General features: G+C 36.0%; 1 pseudogene; it reads right to left on the bottom strand.

The window, feature by feature from the left end:
- Window positions 1-10,810: 10,810 nt before the first annotated feature.
- Window positions 10,811-12,351, bottom strand: LOC143690448 (fibrinogen silencer-binding protein pseudogene; annotated as a pseudogene).
- Window positions 12,352-18,211: the final 5,860 nt, after the last annotated feature.

Here is an 18,211-nt window from a genome sequence, read left to right as displayed (position 1 = left end):
AAAGCTACTTTTACCCAAGAAAGAAATAAAATGGTAGATCCTGAACACTTTTATCAGAATTCCTAGAAAATCATTCAGGGAGAATGTAACACAAAATAGGAAAAAATTAAAATGCTCTTTAAAATTATTTTCCCTCAAGAGCACTCCTAGTCATGTAGCAATCGGACTGGAAATAAAATGCAAGTGGTTTTGTAACAACAAAAATCATGATCATTATGGCCTAAGGCACAGGGAATTGAACTCAGGACTGTCAGAGACCTTGGGAATATGGAAGACAACAACTGGATGGTGGCTTAAGATACTAAGAAAAGATTTCAACTGTGGCTCACAACAGGGTTGGAAGACAATGATTAGGGTTTAAATCTGCCAAGTTAGAGGGAATTAGCAGGCACCCCTGAATTTTCATCAAAATATCAGAGAGGTCATACCTTAGAACTGAAATCTATATCTCAAGATGAAGGGATTCACCCTAGGAATAAGAGCAAAACAGAAAGAGATGAACCTTACACAGCCTAAAACCAAGACTTCATGAGATCAAAGTTATCTGTCCACTCAAGCAAAACTTAACACTTTTCAGAGGAAGATAACACAACTCACAGAACAGCTACAACTTGTCATCCACAAAGTCTAGAATGCAATAAAAAAATCACTAGACATGCGGAAAAACAGAAAGTATGATACATAGTTTAGAGAAAAATAAGTCCGTAGAAAGACCCACAAAGAGGCCGGATGGTGGAAGTTAACAGGCAAGACCTTTAAACAGCAGCGACGAATTGGTCTATAGAAGTCTACACGAAAAGATGATTATAGTGGATGATGTAATGGAGAATTTCAGAAGATATTTGGAAACCTAAAATAGGGGGGAAAAGGACATTCTAAAATTATAAAAGACAATATATGGTATAAAAAACTCATTGGATGAAATTAACAGCAGACTGAACATAACAGAAGAAGGAATCAGAAAATTAAGCCACACACTTCTAAATAATATCAGTAAAAAAATATATCACAAGAGAAATTTACAAATATTTAAACTGAATCAAAATGAAAAAAAAAAAATATATATATATATGCCCAAAGTTGTAGGATGCAGCTCAACTGAGGGAAATTTTAGATTTAAATACTTATATTAGAAAAGAAGAAAAGTTCAAATCACTTATAAAACTTCTACCTAAAGATACTAAAGAGGCAGAGCAAATGAACCTGAAGAAAGTAAATGTTAAAGATAAAAGAAGAAATCAATGAAATAAGAAACAAACAATCACAAAAAGAAAAATCAAAATCAAAAATTATTTTTTTAGGGTGGGCCACGATGACTCAATGGCAGAATTCTTACCTGCCATGCTGGAGACCTGGATTCAATTACTGGTGCCTGACCATGTAAAAAATAAAATTAGGTTTTTAGAAAAGATTAGCAAAATCAGTTAATCTTTAGGTAGACTAATCAAGAAAAGGAGAAAGAGAGAAAACACAATATCAATAATGACAGAGGGGACAGCATTACAGATATTATAGCCAACTTTATGTCAATGATTTTAACAGCTTACACAAATCAATCAATTCCCTGAAAAGCAAGTTACTAAAATAAACATGAGTACAAAATTAGCATTGTGCTATATTTATCCAAGAAATTTTGAATTCATAAATAAAAACCTTCTTTAAAAGGTATCCCCAGGCCAAATAGTTTCACCGGTGCGTACTATCAAATGTCAAAGTAATAAATTATTAGTAATTTTATAGAAACTCACTCAGAAAAGAGAGGAGAAGAAATCACTCCCCAATTCATTTTCTGAGGCTGGCATATTTTATTATAAGAAAATAATCACAGACAACTATGACTCATGAACATAAATGCAAATATATTTAACAGACTATTAGCAAGGATACCACACCAAAACCAAAGGTCTCCCCGTAAACACAAGGTCAAAAATTAATCAATGTGTGGATAGGGTATGGGAAGCTAAGATTAAAATTTACAGGGTTTCTACTTGAAATGTATAAATGTTATGGTAATGGATGGTGGTGATGATAACACAACATTGTGAATGCAATTGACAGCCCTGAAATATATATCCGAATATAATTAAAAGGGGGAAATGACAGATTGTACATATGTTAACAGAATAATGAAAAAAAAAATTCCATACTACGCAGTGAGCCCTAAGATAAGACATGGACTTTAATTAATAGTACAATTATAAAAATGTGGTATCATTCTTCATTGTAACAAATGTTCCATACTAATACAAGTTGTTGTTGGTGGGGTGGTGTATGGGAATCCTCTATTTTATGCATGATTGCTCTGTAAACTCACAACTTCTCTAATCAGTACAATTCATCACACTAAAATAAATTCATGTTGTTGTCATTTCCTTTCCAAAATTACACAGCTTTGTGCATATGCCCCATTTTCTTTGCAAGACTATTTTGAGATGAGTGGTAACTGGTTGAATAAGCATTGACTCTTCCACATTAACTCTACCTAGGAATTAAGCTACACCTTACTCTGTTCCCATTATTAATTGGAAATCAGATAAACATTAGTTTAATATTATGTAATATATTTGTCTAAAGTCCTAAGGCATATTATTTGTCAATGAGTCTTCCTTTTGATGTCACGTTGCTACTTAAAAAAGGTAGAGAATTCCACCTCCTATGCCAGGTTTAGAAGCTTCAAGTGGGAACCCCCACAGGTTCAAGTAGTTTTATCACAGTTATCCAGGCCTGGAGGACCTATGTTCCCGAAGCAGGCAGTTGGCTGTGAAATCCAAACCAGCTGGCAGCAGGTAAGGGGCCGGGCTGGGTGAGCGCATCTGGTTGATTCATTGGCAAATGCTGAGCCAGGTGTTGAGGCTGACCTACTTACTCAGTAATTGCCAGCGTAAAATGACCTTTTCCAGTCTCCCTTCAGAGAACACTCAGATATAACTGAAGTCTCGGGTGATCTCCAGCTCCTATTTCCAGTCAAACTAGGTGTTTCTTGAGTATTCTCTACTCGTTGGAGTCAGTAGGGTGGAAATAAAAGAACCATATCACCCACACTTCTCTTTTGCTCTTGCTTGTGTAATGTATATACAACTTGAAGGTGAATTACAAATGCAAGGCGTGTCTAAACAATTAAATTGGTGACTCATAAGGCAATTGTATAGTTCTTTGGTTATAAAGAAGGTTACAAAATATCTTCATACTTCAACTGATAAATCATGATTTTTGAGTGAATGCCCTTTTCTTTTTCTTAAGAAATATTAATAGTCACTATGTTGATAAGTACACTTAAACAATTGTTCATCCCCATGTTAACACAGCTAAAAGCTTATTAATATCTGACTAAACCTTTGATCTTGTCATACAAAGTTTGGAGAGACAAAAAGCAAAGACCTTGTTCGGAATCCTAGGATAATTCAAGGAAAGGACTGGCTAAAATCAGCCACTGGGCATGGGTATGGAGAAAGGTCTCCTTGTTATAGGGTTTCCTCAATGTTACCTTCCCTCCCTACCCCATAATTTTGGAATCTCAGTTTTGGAGCCAGTTTGGCCTTAGCTGGCCAAAGCATAGCTGTGTGGGCAAATGAAAGCTCACAGAGTTATGTATGCTTTACTACTTCTCTGCTGCTAACTTCTTTCCCCACCAGAAAACCCTATTTTATATTTATACCATATGGACCCAGTGGTATGTGTAAGTGTCCATGTCCCCTATTCCCATTAATGGGCAAATATTTATGGAGTATCATGTTCCTTTTGTGACCATTCTTCTCTCTCTTATTTGATATTTTATCTTCTTTTTTTTTTTTGCATGGGCGGGCACTGGGAATCAAACCTGGGTCTCTAGCATGACAGGAAAGAACTCTGCCTGCTGAGCCACCATGGCCCGCCCAATAGTCTGTCATTTTTATACCATAATTTAACTTTATGTGTGTTTGTTCCTTGCCTCCAAAACTGGTTTGTAAACTCCTTGAAGGAGTATTTAAACACTAATGGGGTAGATTGATATCTGAAAGAAATGAAACCAGGAGAAATATATGAAAATTGGAAAAAATATGAAAACTTTACCAGTTCTCTCAATAGGGATTTAGGAACCATATTGTACTTTGGAAGCAAATCATTGTATATTGAAAAAAAATAATTTGAAACTATTCTGTCAATGCTGAACTAGACAATAAGTTTATCTTAACTTTTAAATGAGTAGGTGATAAATTCATCTCTCCTTCATTCCCTGACATGACATGTTAACTGTTACATCCTTCGCCAACAAGCAGCAAACAAGGAAGCAAGTTGAAAATTCATCATTTTCAGTGTGCTGGGATTCATTTATTCATTCAATAAGGATTTATTGCTTTGCTATGATGTGCCAGGTACAGGGCTTGGAGCTGGCAATATCTTAATGAAAAAGACATAGATAGGCTGTAGAATAGTAACTGAGTTTAGATTTTTACATTTCCACCACTTCAGTGCAGATTAGCATATGAATGAACCATACAACTTATTTTCAGACACAATTTTGGTCTAGTCTTGATATTCTTCCTCTATCATTTGAAATAGCTTTTCTTTCAGAAGCCGAAGAGGAGCAGAATGAAATAGAGAGCTCTGCTACTCCTTGACCAATTTCTTTATGAAATTACGTTTGGAAAAATTTCTATTAATTGATCCCTCCAAGGCCTCTCAGCTGAAAAATTTATGGGTCCTTATAAGGTATGAGACTGAAAAGTGGTCCAAGTGATTTTTGAAAAGTGCTGCCAAAATAGTTTTAGCAGTGATATCTCTATAAGTTACCCTGACATGTGGGAAGTCAGGAAAAGAATTGGCTTCTACATCCTGCCTTAGTCAAGCAATGCTTCTGTAAGATAGCCATATGATTCACCCTGGGCCATTCACGTTTTTCCATTGCACATTCTAACTGGAAATGGAATTCATTTCTTTTTTTTTCTTTTTTTTTATTTATTAATTAACAGAAAAAAAGAAATTAACCCAACATTTAGAAATCATACCATTCTACATATGCAATCAGTAATTCTTAACTTCATCACATAGATGCATGATCATCGTTTCTTAGTACATTTGCATCGGTTTAGAAGAACTAGCAACACAACAGAAAAAGATATAGAATGTTAATATAGAGAAAAAAAAAGTAATAATAATAGTTAAAACAAAACAAAACAAAACAAAACAAAAACCTATAGTTCAGATGCAGCTTCAAACAGCCAAAATGTCCATCAACAGACGAGTGGTTAAACAAACTGTGGTATATACATACGATGGAATATTATGCAGCTTTAAGACAGGATAAACTTAGGAAGCATGTAATAACATGAATGGACCTAGAGAACATTAGCTGAGTGAGTCTAGCCAAAAACTAAAGGACAAATACTGTATGGTCCCACTGATGTGAACCAACATTCGAGAATAAACTTGGAATATGTCATTGGTAACAGAGTCCAGCAGGAGTTAGAAACAGGGTAAGATAATGGGTAATTGGAGCTGAAGGGATACAGACTGTGCAACAGGACTAGATACAAAAACTCAAAAATGGACAGCACAATAATACCTAACTGTAAAGGAATTCATTTCTTTTAATGGTAGATTCTGTGGGATGTGATGATCAGAAGCTGTTTGGCCAGGTGGAGGGAATTTATCCTTGAAATGTGCACTTGAGGCAGAATGCAATCCGCAGGGACCTGAGATGACACTCTGTACACAAAACTACATAGGCTGTCCCCCTGTCACTACCTCCATGGCTCTTTCAGGGCCTATGCTGCCGTCATTTCTTACCTGCTTCCTAATGGGTCTACTTTGTCCTTCTGTAGTCTCTGCTCAATAAAGCATCTTCAATGACCTTTTAAAAAGCTTACATAAGACCCTGTCCCTGCTCAGCTCAAAACTCACCAATGCCCCCCCATGTCACACACAGTAAAAGCTGAAGTGGTGACCAGGGCCTACAAAGCTCTATCCAACCTGTCCCCCCCTTAACTCACTGGCTTCATTTTCTATTATTCTCCTCAAAGTCTGCATTCCAGGGAAAAGTCTTCCTTGCTATTCCACAAGCATTCTTAGTGAGTCTCCCATATCTTGTGCTCTTCTCCTTAATAAGCAGCTGGCTTCTCCTTTACCTACTTCAAGACTTTGCTCAAATGTAACCTGACCTGGCTACCCTACTTAAAACTCAACAACTTTCTAGCACTTCTGATCCACCTTCCTTGTTTTATTTTTCTCCAGACCTGGGTCCACTACATTCTTATGTACTGTATGATGTATTTCTATATTTTATTGTTTCTCTAGCCTGTAGAATATAAATTCCCATTTTCAGTACCTAGGCCAGTGCCTGGTAGGAAAATAATAATATTTAATAAATCTTATTCTAAGAGCCAATGAATGTTTTGAAGAGACTTGGTCAGGCAAAACTTTGAATAGTTGTAGGGTAATATCTAGAAAACTATTAATTAGACTTTGTAGCAGTACTCAGGCATACCTTCACCACGGCCACCTGAATGTTGGAATTGCAGTGAAAATGAGTTGCAGATCAAACCGAAATGAGCACAGGGTCAAAAAGTTCTTCAAGCTTAAATTGCAGTTTTAGGAAGCATGACTATCTTAGATGGGATTTAAAATAGATTGTATGTCTTTACTAAATTCAGCAAATGTGGCAGATTGAGTTATGTACCCAAGAAGAAACATGTTCTATAATCTTAATCCCATTTATGTGGGTATGAGCCCATTGTAAATAGGACAACTCATAGATGTCATTTTTAGTTACGATGTGGCCAAGTGAATCAGGATGGGCCTTAGTCCTGTTACTAGATGCCTTATAAAGAGAAGGCACAGGTAAGAAGGTGTAAGGCAGAAGGCAGTGAGACCCAGATGGTAGGAGAGGATACCACCCTGCGATGGGAAAGCCAAGGAACCCAAGGATTGCTGGCCCCCTAGAATGCTACTGCCCCCATGAGGAAGCAAGTCTTCCAGCCTCTGAGCCTATAAATTCCCATTCTCCCAGACAACCTGCTGTGTGGTATATGTCATGGCAGCCCAGAAACTAAGACAATATGTGTAAAAACAGGTTTTATAGATCTCTAAACTGGAAATTAAATTTTAAAGTGCTTTCCCCCGACACACAGATGTTGTTGATGTTTTAGGACATTTCCTCAACAATTTCTAGAGTTATAGTTATTTTTACCGTGCATTGCCCACAACAAAAGGAGACACCCAGGCAAGGTGATGCTTTCTGTTTCCCCCCGGAGTGCTCTCTCTTTGTTTTTCTGTGGTCATGCAGTTCTCTGTTTCCATAATGGGTGTTCCTTTCTATGATCAAAATGGACTTTATGAGAAGAACCCTGCTCTGCCTTTTAGCTAAGAGAGATCAGCACAATTTGACCTGAGAAGGGTTCCCCCCATTTCCTGGGATTCATTAATCTCTCTAGCACTTCCTGAATAGCATGATCACATCCTGAGTGTCAATCCTCCATACATGACTACTGAACTGCATAATGGCTCCTCTCATGGGAACTTTATATCTCCGGGATCATCAGACCATCTCTTTTCCAAAACCAATAAGTAACCTCTAAATTAAACCACATTTTAAGGCCCTACATTAAGGAAAAACATAAAAATAAAAGATAAAATTCTCTCTTGAATAACCTTCACTTTTAGGAATTTCTTTTTTTGAGTCTTTAAATGATCATTCTTATGTCATTTTCTTCACTGTAAGGCTTATATTTCCACACAGTATTTTAAATTGCCTCTTGGACAAAGTCCATCTTGCAAAAAAAAAGCAAGAGGAAAGAAGACATGAAAGCAAATGAATTTTAATATCTGAGTTAACTATTAAAAATACAATGTAACCTTGATATGTTAATAAATATAGTGCTATTCCAGCTCAATAACTTTAATTTTGGGTGCACTAATCCTCAAGTGGTCAGAATCTATAAAGAAAGCTTAGCAAACTACAGCAAACTAAAATAGGATTTTAGCTTTGTTTTATGTCAGCAAAACTCCCTGGCCTCCTTAAGTTCAGGCCAAGGAAATAAAGAAATAATTCGATTATAATGTGCAGTCAAATAAGCATTCATAATAAATGAGTATTAAGGGCCCATTATGGCCCATGTGTTGGCATCAAGTGGGATTCTGTTAGTGCTGATTCGTTGGTCCTCCAATATAGCAGCCAGCATGGCGTGCTTCTCTTGGCACTGCAGGGTCTGCTGTGAGCCCCTGTTTAGCCTTAGCTGTCATCATCGCTATTGCAGAGCCATAGAAGTAAGTCCTGGTGTATGTGCCCAGGGCTTAATAGAGAAGAGAGTGAACCAAATGAAAATTAGATTGTGTATTTAAATAGGAACCTGGAAAAGGCCTGAAATGTATTTAGTCTACCAACAGTCTTCTTTATGTTTTTATTTGGGTTTCATGGGAATGGGTTTCTGTGTAAGACCTTTGATGCTTTAACTATGGGGAAATATATGTGTTTTCTTTGGCAGATTTTAAAGGGAGCCATAGAAAATCATCCAGATAGATTGGGGGAAATGCTAGAATAGAGTCCTTGCAATGAAGTTCATGCCATCCTGATAAGTTTCTTCACTTGTTATAAAATTTCATATGTTTAATAGTGGCAATAAATAAGTAATACTGAGGTTTCAATTTTCAGAAATTTGTGAAAATCTGGTGAATTTTAAGGAATGCTTTTAATTGACTATAAGTGCAGATCTGAGTGAATGTTAAATAAAGGCAATATGGATTCAAAGAGACTTCTCCAAAGCACAAATTGAGAGCAGATTATCTAAGAAATAAGGATGGAGAGCCCAGTGTGAAAGTTAGGGCCACTTGAGAGCGCTCCCTGCATTAGACTGAGCCTGAGGGACTGGTAACTTCAGTGAAGTAAGAACTAAAGCCTTAGGTCAAATCCACATTTCCTTAGTCCAGTGCAAGTCCATGATTGTTTTCTCTGTAAAATATCAAGACTTCAACATTGACGATGACTATTTTTGCTAGCTACAAGCCACACATTTCCCTGAATTACTTTTTTTATTTTTGATTTTTTTGGTGCTTTAAAAGGTGATATTTTATTTGTTTATTTTTACAAATACTACAATAACAATATTTACAAAAACCATAAAAGACTTTAGATTGTATCATGAATTATAAACATACACAACATGTTCTTCCCACTATTTTCATTCTAAGTACAATTTTAATATTGTCGATTCTGATTTTTACTGTGAAGTAAATATTTTTAGAATAGTACATGTAAACATATTTTTAAATTGTACATCTTTATACAACAGCTCTATTAGAATATCAGATCTTTTTTGCTGGCCAAAAATACAAAAAAAGGGGAGGGGGGAAATAGGGTACATTGATACAATTCTCCTGATTTCAAAAACTAACAATCTTTGAAAGTAATTTTAATAACATAAATTCTTCTAGTTCTTAAATCTGGAGAATATTTTAAGGGGTTTTTACTTCTATGGAACTGTAGGAGAAAAAATTACACACATCCCGACAAGCTGAGTTCTGCTCCAAGCTCTGCTTTGTTTTATCAAATAAGGCATCGCTGCTCTCTTGACCTAAGTTTCATTATCTCTGAATTGAAAAGACGAGTAAAAAGGGGTCTCCAAATACCTTCCATCTCTAATAAAATCCAGACTCACCCTTTTTAAAGATGAAAGTATAAAATATCAATGTCACTGTTAATGAATTTAACACCACTGAATTGCATACTTGAAAGTCACTAAAATAATTAATTTTAGGTTATATATATATATATATTAGCAGAATAAAATTCTACAACACAGAATGAACTCTAATGTAAACTACAGACTACAGTTAATTTATGTATGTTTTATTGTTTATAATAATGGTAACCACATTAATGCAAAATGTTAATAATAAGGAAAATTGGGATTGTGGGGGCAGGATTGAAGGGGAACTGCATACTTTCTGCATAATTTTCTAATAAAAAAATTTAAATCAGTATCATATAGACGGGCTTCTTGGAATTGGGTTAGCATAGCTTCTAAATTAGATTGACTTATAAAACTTTTACCAATTTCAAAACTCTAATATAAAATGTTGAAGACATGAACTTGAAAAGAATATAACTGTAGATGTATAATGTGTTATATTTTAATGATCAAAATAAAACATCTTTTTAAAGTCAATAATTAAGAGTCTTGAAATGTGGGAAAGACAACAAAAAATGTAACCATGCCTGCCAACCAATCAACAAATTTGAATATATCTCAAAGGAAAATTTAATAAGCAGAAAATCATATCAAGAAAGTTTTTCCATAATAGAGGATCTCATGGTCAGGTTCATGCGTCAACTTAGCCAGGTGGTGGTGCCTGTTTGTCTGGTTGGTCAAGTGCTGGCCTGTCTTTTGCTATGAGAACATTTCATAGAATTAAATCATGATCACGTCGGCTACATCCACAGCTGATTCCATTTGTAATCAGCCAAGGAGAGTGTCTTCTTTAGTGAGTGATGCTTAATCTAATCACTGGAAGCCTTTTAAGGAAGATTCAGAAGAGACAGGCTCTCTTCCTGCTTTGGCCAGCGAACCTTTCCCATGGAGTTCATCCAGATCCTCCATCGGAATCGTCAGCTTCACAGCCTACCCTACAGATTTTGGACTCCATGTTCCCACGGTTACAGGAGACACTTTCATAAATTTCATATTTACGAATACTTCCTGTTGGTTCTGTTTCTCTAGAGAACCCTAACTCATACAGAAGGTAACAACATTTTTCATGAATATGCATTCAGGGTATTTCCAAATGAAAGTATTTTGGCTAAAGTTGTAATTATTACATTGTAAGATTAAAAAAATGTTTAGAGACTATTACGTTCTGGCAGATCATGCCATAAAAAAATTGATTTCATCTTCTCTACTCCAATTTTTGCTTTTAGAAGTTCTTCCTCTAACTGTTGCCTTCTTTTCAATCCATCCCTCTTCTTCTGAACATATAATCCAATTTTTTTTAATTAGCTGATGCTCTTCTTTCCATGTTTTTAGAACTTGGGGATCATACCCTAATAGACATCTAAAGTACTTTCCATTTTCACATTGAAAAATATTAACCACCTCTTGGAATGGAAGATGGAGACAATGTCATTTTCATATCAACAGAGGAAAGTAATGGTAATAAAGACGTTTCCATAATTTGTACTAACTCATGTTCTTCTCTTTGCTCTACAGCATCACTAGCTTGAGAATTTAAAACCAGTGCAGGAGGTGGTTTAATGCCTTCTGCTTGCTATACCTCCACTGTAATAGCAACAGGACGTGATCCAACATTACGTGTAGTGCACTGGTACTAGCCTGTGCTTCCTCATCCAAGCTGGCATTGTATGAGCAGGGTCTAATATTGCCTTTGCAGATGCTTCAATACAGCATATTTTACTATAGTTATTCCTCATAATTAATTTCTCCAGAGCTTCTTTTTATTAGGCAGAAGACTTAAATTGCATATTCTGGGATCACTTCTCTCTGGGGGAAAGGTATTCCTACTTGCAGCAACCTCAAATAATTTTGTATCTGGACTCAGCTTTGTACTCTCTTCATTTGGATTTGGATGACCTTTTCCTGGTGGTATCAATTTTTATTTTTTGAAGGGATTCCCCTGCAAATGACTTGGTGCTACAGATCATCTCACATTCAGCAGAGAAGTGACTGGGGAGGAATCAACATAACCCCTGTGTCCAGCGAACTCTACCCACACGTAGGCAATGCACTCCTCACTGCTAGAGGAACTCAAGACTCCCCAAGTCCTTCTTAACCTTATTATACTTTTAAATGATCTCTTTATGAGGTTGTTCATATACAGATAATTGTGGGAAACTGTCTCGAAGTTTACAGATGCTTTTCAAATTTTTTAAAAATTATTTTTGTTCTCTGTGTTTCATTTTGTCTAATTGCTATTACTGTTTCTTCAAGTACACCAACATTTTCTTCTGCTAGTAATAACTTTCCCATTAATACCACTCAGTGTAGCTTGCATATCAAACATCATTTTCACCTCTAGAAATTTCAGATCGGCTTATTTTTATATTGTGAATTTTACCTAGTTGGGTCTTGATATTTTTGTATTCCTACAAATATTCTTGAGCTTACTTGGAGATGTAGTTGTTTGTTAGAAGTTTATCTTTTTCAATCTTGCTTGTATAATTTTTGGGGTGGGACATGAGCCTATTCAGTCACTGACAAATTATCCCTTGCTACTGAGTTGAGACCTTTCTGAGCCATCCCTACCTAATGCTCCATAAATTCTGAGTTTTTCCAGTCTGGCTGATGGGAACAGGCCTTTTTCCACCTTTGTGTGAGCACTGGCTCTTATTCTCTCTAAGCCCTTCTTTACCTGTCCTCGGGTCATTTCCCCACACACATATATTAATTATGTGTTGTATACTCAAAGGGGGCCCTGTAGAGATGTCTGGGGTTCTCTTTATGCCAGCTTTCTTTTCCTCAGTGCTCTGTCCCACACACTCTAGCCAATTTGCTCTCATGGGGCCGTCAGTTCCATCTTCTCACCTCAGGACTCCACTAGGCTCTGTCTGAGGTCCCTCTCCAGTGACATAGCCTGGAAACCCTTTCAGTTTAGTAAACTGGGTCCACCTCATTTGTTTATCAACTTTCAGAGGTTATTGTCCTTTTGCTCTATATCATTGTTTGATATATTTTGTCTGCTTGTATCTTTGTCCATGTGGTAGGATGAACCCAATCCCTATAACTCTATCTTGGGTGGGGAAAAAGTCTGTATATACAGTATTTTAACTACCAAGCATGTCTTCTTTTGATTACAGCATTGCAGGACCTTACTTTTACTTTGAGTAATACTTCTTCCTCACCTTCAATTCAGATGATGTGGGTTGGGTTCTCTGCACCCTTTCTGATTGAAAAATAAGAGCTAACTGTACACCATAAATAACCAATTGACACACCCCTCAGCATGTTCACAATGATAGTTCACTCAGATTCACACTCATATTCAATTAGGAACAATAATTCTCAAAATCCACTAGATTTTCACGAATTTCTGAAACTTAGAAATCTTGGTATTGTTTTCTGCCTCTATTGCACATATGAAATTTTTGTAACAAGTGAAAAAACTTATTAGCATTCCAAAAACTTCATTACATGGTTCTACTCCATCATGTCCCCTATTTATCTGGATGTCTTTCTATGGCTCCCCTTAAAATTTGCCAATGATGCTATAGCATGGTGAGAGAATCCAGGTGGCCTAGAAAGCTCAGGGCTGTACAGATGGCTGAGAAAGCTTTGTATAAAAGGCATGGAAAGATTATTTCTAATAGGCTTGCAGGGAAAGGTCAGTTATCAGTCTAAACCGGAAATTATGGGGCCACTTTGTCATGGTTCTCAGGTGCAGTACCAAATGTTTATCTCCTTGCTGACTTGTGTTTTGAACTCCATTTGGATGTTGTAGTAGGATGCAGTTGGTGCCCTGTCCAGATCTCCTTTACCAGGCCAATACATATTCCACTGGTTGTGAAAGTTGGCTGCTAATGGCTCCGACTTCACCCTTCTCTATGGGATTCTTCTCAACTGATGGAAACCACCTGCCTCTGGAGGTTAAGCCTCTCCCCAAGGACAGCCTGCAGCCAATGACTGACTAATGGCTTCCTTGTCTCATGATAGGATCTACTCTGGGAAGTAAATAATGCTTTGCAGCTCCAAACAGGAGCCTGCTGGAGTTTTGGAGTTTGATTCCAGATGAAACATTTTTGTTCACCTACTTCTCCTTCCCTGCCCTTTCCCTCACTTTTTTTAGAGGTTCCTCCTGAGATTGTTTCTTCAACAAAGCATTTTCATAAGAATTGTCAGCTCAGCCTCAGCATTCGAAGAGCCCAACCAAACTGAACAGGTTTTAATTGAGCATGTCCAATATAGAATTTTTGGTTTTTTTTCTCACTCACAACCCTAAAATGATTTCTTTTGACAATCTACCCTTTCTTGGAAAAAGACACTGACATAAACCCAGTTAGCCAAGCAAAAATAAAAGAATTCTCCTTTGATTTCTTTCTTTTCAATCTCCTAGCAAGTTCTACCAATATTGCCAGAATCTACCCAAATCTTCACGTGGCTCAAGATCCCATCACCCCTAACTTGGACTTTTTTTTTTTGACACTCATGCTTCAACTCTTGCCCTCCTATAACACTTTTTTCAGAAAGCAGCTTTGTCATTTTCTGAACCATACATTACAGTTTATATACAATTAGCCTAACGATGCTGAATTAAGAAAAAATACAATTATGTTAGAATTTTTTCATTATGAAATACCATGATTTTTCTTATAATCGTCTAATTATGATCCCTTTTCCCCATTACAAATTTACACCAAATACTTCCAAGGCGTAAATTCACTAAGTTAAATATTTACCTCTGAATAGAAATAAATATTGTAGAACCCAATTATAAGAGAGTTTCTTTATAGCATGGATTAACTGTTTTTCCCTAAATATTAAAGAAATAAGGATCACAGACTAAGGCCAATCATTTTAAAAGGTAGAATAATTAATGTCCCCATACATGTTTACCTGCAAATCTATTTGGTGGAAATCAAACTAAATAACACAAATAATATTGCACATTATTGATATTTGTACTTGCACTAGAATTCATGACTCCTATAATATTATTTCAATTAATATATTCTGAAGATACTAGAATAAATTGACATTTTCTACAAAATACTTGCAAACATTTTTTATTGCCTTTAGAAGTCTTCTTTTTTACCTCTTACCTCAAAATATCCTTAGGAAATACAGTTCCAAGGCATTTGTTTCTTCTGCAGAAATCTCAGGTTATGTATTTCACCATTGTCTTTTTTTTTTCATAGAAAAATCTTTTATGCCAAAAGAATTACATAGCTGGGTATATGAAAGTAAAATATTCAAACATGCTTGCAACATATTAATGAAATTTTGGTGGAAGTGTTTCACACATCACATTTAAAGCATAGAAGCCACAGCCACGATGAAATCTATGTCAGAGGGTAAGCTCTGTTTTTCTTCTCTATTGCTTTGCTTGGGGTCATTTAATCATATGGCTCTCATCACTGTAATAAAAAGCGTACATGACACACCAAAATGTCTGCATTAATTCTGCTAGACTCAATATCAGATAGTGAGCTGAGAAAGCCACTTCCTGTGGTGAACATCCAATGTCCTCTGTTTATCAAATCGCTTTTTAAACAAGAGTATACTCTTAGTTGTGTTAAGTCCGTTTTAAGTATCATCTTTTTGTAGACTTCTCTTGTCAGCGGCTGTTGCTAGTGATGAGCCAACCTCCAGATGGCAAGGAGAGCAGTTAGGATGAGCTTCTGACATGGGGCAAAAATCTTCAGTTTGAACAAAGAAGGGTTACATTTATGAACAGTTAGTTTCATTGAGGAAGTAACAGTGTATTTGTTCTATCTCTTACCTAAAACTGGGTTTTCTTTTAAGAAGTCAACCCCCATGTACATGTTAAGCCACAGGCAAGTTCTAGGATAAAGTTTCCACTGATTATAAGTATTCTAGATACCACATATTTTTCTGCATATCCAAGTTCAAATAAGAGATGGTCTCTCTCTTATCCTAATTTACTTGCCAATTTTATCTGTCACACCTGTAGTCACAAAAGAGAGAAATGTCTTTGGGTGGCATTTTTTTAAGGCATTTCAACTTGTGAGCTTTTGCTTGCTTTTTTGGTGCTTTTTCGATTTTAGAATTTAGAATATTTCTGTTTTCTTATACTAGAGTGTGATGTGTCTGGACCTTGCCTTCTAAACTAGCCATCCAGACAGATGGCAGCAAAGTCCAATTTTAGTGCTGTTTAAAATTATACCGAAAGATACGTATCAAGTACTTTATTTTTTAACAACCTAGTAACAAAAAAGTGTATTTCATGGACAGATAATCTCATACACGGAAAAACCTAAATTTAAAATAATAATTTTGGCAGAAATTGTCAACATAAAGAAATTCTACACTGTATGTATCATCTTGGGATTTCTAAATAAGTGATCTTTCTTCCCCTTTCAAAATTATTAAAACTGAAGTGACTATTTATTTGCAATGATTTAGCACACATGTATTTCATAAAGTGAAATATGCTTGGATAGCTTACCAAATCATAAGACTGGTGCATTCAAGGACAACATTAAAATCCAGATTTAAATTTCTCCCTACTTTCACTATTCTTAGTTTTTGTTTCCCCTCAGTCTTGCTTAGAAGTTGTCTTTTCTGAAGAATATTCTCCTTTCCCACTACTGAAGTATTCTGACAAACAGTACTTCAGTTTAGTAACTCTGACCATATTGTATAGTGGGGGCCGAGATAAGCTTTGAGATTATAGTATCTTAGCTTAAAAAGCATTAATACAGAATACTAACTGCAATTGAAAGATCTTTAACGTGGCGGTCTGGGTATCGAATAAAATCATATTATCTTTAAGCGGAAAAGTAACTTGGAAGTTATCTGCTCAACCAAGGGAAGGAGAATGCCCTGGAGGGTTTCCTATATTACTGTTTATTATATGGGCAGAATTCCATGAACTGCAACTGAAACAGGTAATGTTTGTAGAGGAGAGAAAATAACCAGTGGTCATTAAGCACTTAGAGTTTAGAAATTAAACATTCCACAGCATGATGGGAATGGAAACATTGAGTGACATATATTACAAACACCTAGCCATTTTCGTTCTCTAGAATATGCTTGCTATTATGTAATATGGAAAAGACAAAAATGGCAACTAGGGAAATGGCATTTTTCAAGGGAATTTATCACAGGAAAGCACTCACCATAACTCAGGTCATTATCAACTTTTTAAAATAAATAGTGGCTTGCAGTACTAACTTAGCACAATAGGATTGACAGAGAAAAGGCAGTGTTTTGGATGTCTGGAGCCACAGGCCAGATCAGAGTCCATCTACTGCACGCTAGAAAGTGTTAACAGCCACCCACAGTGCCCACCGGGACCCCCTTCTGTGCTGGTGAACCATTTAAACTTAGCTTTGCCTTTTGTAGACATGAGGTCCAAATACTTTAATACCTACAGTTTCAATTCAGTTTCAGGTCATAACCTTATAAAATATGCTGACTACCAACTGTAAAAAATGAAAGTAATTTATGTGCTTATGGAGAGTGTAGGTATTGAAACAAAGTTCAGATTAGATTAGAAAGAATTGCTATGGTTCTTTCCATTGCATTTACATACACACATGCACACACTCACACATCCAGTCTTGCAAGGAATGGAACTTTCGAATGCAACAAAACAAAACAAACAAAGCAAAGCAAAGCAAAGCAAAGCAAAACAAAACAAAACGGTGTCAGAGGCTTTGCAGGGGTATTGCAGATTCAGTTCAATAAGGAAATGAAAAAGGTTCTGGATGCAGAATGTTAACATTCAATTTCTATACCTTTTGAAGTAACTGGTTGCTTAGCTTAAGCTGCTTTGTTTAAACAGATCAATTTCACGACCAGATTAATGCTATGGCTATAGAGACGTCCTTTTAACTTAAAATATTAGGTCTTGTCCTAAAAGTCTCAGTGCCTCAGCCTCTCAGCTAACTCACCCTTACTTCCACAGGTCGTATTAATTTCTACCTTCTGTGTGCTTCTATACGTTGTTTATGATGCTAATTAAGTACTTAGGATTCTTCTTACGAAATTCTTATTAGAACATTGTCTTTTGTTAACTAAGTATAATGCATTTAATTAATTTAAGCTAATTCTTAAACTAAAATATTTCTCAAATTACTGATTAAGGGTTTTATCCTGATTTGTTCAAGAATTAATATGCATATTTTATATGTTTGTTTTGGTGTGTATGTATGAACATAGTCTGGAGGACTATTTTATACAGACAAAAATGGGTGAAAATTGGGCATTTTTTAGTCCAAAAATGAAATATTGTTCCCTTTCTTCCCCCCATCAAAATGCTAAAGACAAGAAAGTTGTTCCCTACCCAGATTCCAAGTTCCCAATCTTATTCTTCATTCAAATTTCTACATCTAAAACTCTGCATCTGAAAACATATTCTGCACAGATACAGTCACGCATTCTCCTTCTGTGTGGACCTTACTATTCTGAAACATACACATTTGAAAATAAATGAAAAATATCTTCAGTTCTTTCAGCTGTGGCAGCTAAGTCCATTTTTTCATGTCCTATAACTGAATTCCATTAAATTGCTGAAATGGTATATGCTATTTACATGCATTTAAATT

The sequence above is a fragment of the Tamandua tetradactyla genome, chromosome 7 (assembly GCF_023851605.1).
Source record: "Tamandua tetradactyla isolate mTamTet1 chromosome 7, mTamTet1.pri, whole genome shotgun sequence".
Lineage (NCBI taxonomy): Eukaryota > Metazoa > Chordata > Mammalia > Pilosa > Myrmecophagidae > Tamandua > Tamandua tetradactyla.
The sequence above is the reverse complement of the archived record's forward strand: the minus strand, read 5'-3'. Positions and strand labels throughout refer to the sequence as shown.